The sequence below is a fragment of the Microtus pennsylvanicus genome, chromosome 13, assembly GCF_037038515.1.
Source record: "Microtus pennsylvanicus isolate mMicPen1 chromosome 13, mMicPen1.hap1, whole genome shotgun sequence".
NCBI classification, from domain to species: Eukaryota; Metazoa; Chordata; class Mammalia; order Rodentia; family Cricetidae; genus Microtus; species Microtus pennsylvanicus.
In genome coordinates this window covers 41,399,652-41,403,811 of record NC_134591.1, presented here as the reverse complement: position 1 = coordinate 41,403,811, position 4,160 = coordinate 41,399,652, and the positions used below count along the sequence as shown (strand labels likewise).

At 46.4% G+C, this 4,160-nt stretch overlaps 1 non-coding gene across 1 annotated transcript; it reads left to right on the top strand.

The window, feature by feature from the left end:
- Positions 1-2,580: 2,580 nt before the first annotated feature.
- On the top strand, positions 2,581-2,722 carry LOC142834508 (small nucleolar RNA SNORA67). Its single transcript, XR_012907599.1, has one exon. It is a non-coding gene; the product is annotated as a small nucleolar RNA SNORA67 (small nucleolar RNA).
- Positions 2,723-4,160: the final 1,438 nt, after the last annotated feature.

Here is a 4,160-nt window from a genome sequence, read left to right as displayed (position 1 = left end):
CAGCTACAGAGACCTTCTCTGCCACACTCTGGCTATGGAGACCTTCTCTGCCACACTCTGGCTATGGAGACCTTCTCTGCCACACTCTGGCTATGGAGACCTTCTCTGCCACACTCTGGCTATGGAGACCTTCTCTGCCACACCCCAGCTATAGCGCTCATCTCATGGTTACTCAGCTCCTCCATGTTTCCAGGCCTTCTCAGCATGCTTTTCCCACACCCACAGCCAATTTATTCTTCAGGTAACAATTCCTCAAAGAAGAGCTCACAGCTCACATACCCACAACACAGAATTATACTTTTACAACACTTAGCATTGACGGGAAACATGGCTCATCAGACACAAGCATTTGTTGTGCAAGCATGGGAGCCTGAGTTCAAATCCTCAGCTCCCATGTAAAGAGCCAGGCATGGCCACAAGCCCTTCTATAACTCCAGAGCTCGGCTTGGGAGAGATAAGTTCCCTGGGCCTTATTAGTCACCAGCCTAGCTTCAGTTTCGTTGAGAGACCCTGACTCAAAATAATAAGACATTGAGTGGTGGAGTGGGACACCCTATCCAAGGAAGGAAGAAGGGGAGGGAAAAGGAGTGGAGGGGAGGAGAGGGGAGGAAAGGGGAGGAGAGGGGAGGGAAGGGCAGGGAAGGGCAGGGAAGGGCAGGGAAGGGCAGGGAAGGGCAGGGAAGGGAAGGGAAGGGAAGGGAAGGGAAGGGAAGGGAAGGGAAGGGAAGGGAAGGGAAGGGAAGGGAAGGGAAGGGAAGGGAAGGGAAGGGAAGGGAAGGAGTTTTTCCAGTCTTAGGACCTCCTCCACCCACACTATTGTTCAGAGTTCCCCGAATGCCCCTTCCTCCTTCCCATCTTCTTCTGTGCTGTTCATCTATTCAGCAAGCACTTGCTCAGCTCCTCTCTCACCTGAGTTCTGGTTAAGGAAGGAGAGACTTGGCTTTGCTCCTCAAACACAGTCTAGCATTACCTACGCCAGTTACTGACGTGAGCTAGTAATGGAGAGAAAGACATGGAAGGAGCGTTGTTTGTGAGCACAGTAGCAGAAGATATGGATACAGTTCTGGAGTTGGAGAAGGCTTCCTGCAAGCAATGACTTAAGCCTTTCCTTTAGAGGAGAAAGCCCTACTGAGCGTTCAGGAATGAGATCGTGATTGTGAAGCCCTCTACAGCTCCCTCAATGAGACCATCATTCCCTTATCTAAGATCTGTAGCTGCTTTACCATAGAAACCAACAGTTCCAGGGAAAACAATCACCATCTCCCACCGGCCTATGGTCAGTCTCCCTGCAAACTGGCAACTCCTGGATCTCAGATACCTCTTATTCATTTTTATGGCTCCAAGGTTGTGTTATATACAGGAGGATGCTAGGGAAGCTTGAACTAATTCTACTGTAAATATACTCCAGAATTCAAGGTATTTTATTTTTAAATGTGGGCTGGGAATGGTGACTCACCCTTGTAATCCCAGCATTCCAAGGCTGAGGTAGGAGGATGCCCCTGAGTGCAAGGTCAGTCTGAAGTACAGAGTAAGGTCAAGGCCATCCTGAGCTACAGAGTGACCCTGTCTCAAAACAACTGAGGTTCTAGACATTTGAGGTTGATGAGCACACCCACATATTGCTCCCATTTCCCAGTCCAGCTGAAGTTAGTGCAATACCCAACCTTCATCAGGGACACTTGACTGCAGTAGGCAGCAGTTAAGTCAGAAACTCATAACCGGTCAAAGTGCTGAGAGTAGTGATGGTGGGGTGCTCAGCCTTAAGTGAGACAATTATTTCACCCCCTTCAGGACCCAGGAAACACCACAGAAGACGAGGCAGAAAGAACCAAAGAGCCAGCGATGGCGAGACCTGGAACAAAAAGAGCCTTTTGGTCATGACAGCCATTGCGTCCTTGGAGTCACTGCAGCTGTGGTAAAATGTGCAAGACCTGTGCAAGATTAAGCCTGTCAACACTTCACCATGGCTGGCAGAGGTTCCCTGAATCCTCACCTCTCCCTTATGGTTTATTGGCAATTGCCAGTTGCTGGAGGGGAAAGGTGTCATTTTCCTGAGTGCTGTAGCTGTAAAGTTGTCTTTGCTCCAGTAAATAGTCTCCCAGCCTCACTCAGGCAAGAAACTCTAAACCCAGTGAGTCAGAAACAAAAAGAAGACATCAAAGCAGGAGGGGGATTGCTAAGAAGTGTTTCAGTGGGAGAGGGAAGGGAATGAGAGGGAAAAATAGAGGTGAAAATGATGACAATTAGCTCTCCAAGTGTATAAAACTGTCAAACAAGAAAATTTTAACTGAGATCTTGTCTCAACAAAAAATAGAAAGAAAAGAAAAGAAAAAAACTATCACAGAGAAAAATGGGCACTTATTTCACAATTAGCAGCACAAATATGTTCTTGCTTCTGCTGTGGGAAAATGCTCTTGTACACTGATTGGCCAGTAGGCTGGCAGGAAGTATAGGCAGGGTGATTAGACTAGGATAATTCTGGGAAGAGGAAAGGCAGAGACATGGTCACCAGCCAGATGCAGAGGAAGCTAAGCATGGTAAGAATTATAGGTTACTTTAAGTAGCAAGAGCTAGTAAGTAGACCAAGGTGAGTCTCTCTCGAAGGGACTGACTAGTGCCCCTTTCAGGAACATAGCAATTTGGAAGCAAGTCTGGCATGCGTGAGGTCTCTGGAGAACAAGGGATGCTTTTTGCCTTTGCCTGCCTTTGGCTGCTTACATGTTTAAAAAAAAGAGCTAGTTAGTAATAAGCCTGAGCATTAAACTAAACAGATCGTAATGCCTGGAAGCCAAGTGGCTATAGAAAACCCTACAATTCAGCTGTAGTTTAGAAACCAATTGATTTTTGTTTTACGAATCATTTGCAGCAAATTTGAGCCTTTCTTCCTGAACACCCACATCAGCCACTTTGCTTGCCCGACGGGGCAGCTTGAAGAGGCAAGGTCTTAATCAGGTTCACAGTTTAGAAGGTACAGCCCACCACGGTGGGAGAGCATAGTGGCAGGGGGTAGAGGGAGGAGGGTGAGCAAACCATGGTGGGAAATCAGGGCAGTGGGAGTGTGAGCAAACTAGTCCCCTCAGCTCCAAAATCAGGCGGCCGTGAGATGGATGCTCACACTCCATTGGCTTTCTCCTTTTTATTCAGCCAGAGCCCCAACCCAAAGAATGGTGTTGCCCACATTTACAGTGGGGGTTAAGCCTATCACGGTCACACCCACAGGCTTGTCTGTAAGATGTTTGTAAATTTTAACAGCTGACAGCTGAGATTGACCACTATAACCGGTGTGCATGCCCTGTTCTCCACAGTGACTACTCACTGTGTTCTCCACACACACACACACACACACATACACTTTACGTGAAGAAGCCAAAGCTCCTTGGATTGTCGCATGTTTCACAGTTTGTAAGAGAGCTCTCTTTCCACCTAAAAAAGAATGCTATTAAAGAAAGGAGGCGGGTGAAATGAAGAGAAAATGGTCATGAAAAAGTAGCAAATGGTCAGTGAAGGAATGGGCTCTCACTGAGTGTTAAGCAATGCAAGACCGTAATCATCAAAGAAAGATGTTTTCAGTGGTGCTAAAATTCCTGAAGACTGGGTGCCTTAATTTCTTTCTGTATTTCCTCGATGTTAGTCAATCAACACATAGAATTTTTAAATTAAAAAAAAAATCCACTTTCAAGCTCAGCACAATCCCTCTTCAAGGCCCCCATACCTTGCTAATGATTTGCAAAGTGAAAACAAAATGGGATTTTTATATTTTTTTAAGGCTAGAAAAGTGTTGCTTCAAAAATCTTTACTATAGAGGAAGACAAGCAAGGGTGGGGCTCATTTTAATAAAGGAGAGAGAGAAGCATCTTTACCAAACTCTAGGCAGTGGCCTTTTTCTTTTGTATAACCAAGCAGGTAAGTTCACCTAAGCTATTGACTTATTGCCAAAGCTGACCAGGGAACAAAAACATAAGCTATGCCAACCCCTAGCAAAACAGAGTCTGCACTGCTGAAGTGAGGGCATCCAATAAAAGGTCCAACAGAGAAGAGAGACCAGGGAAGAGGAGACAGCAGTCAGTACAGAGAGGATCATGGCCTTGGCTTGGAAGCTTAGCTCTCCCCATCACTGCCATGGACTTGAGTCTGTTTCTTCTCTGAACCACTTCTTTTGA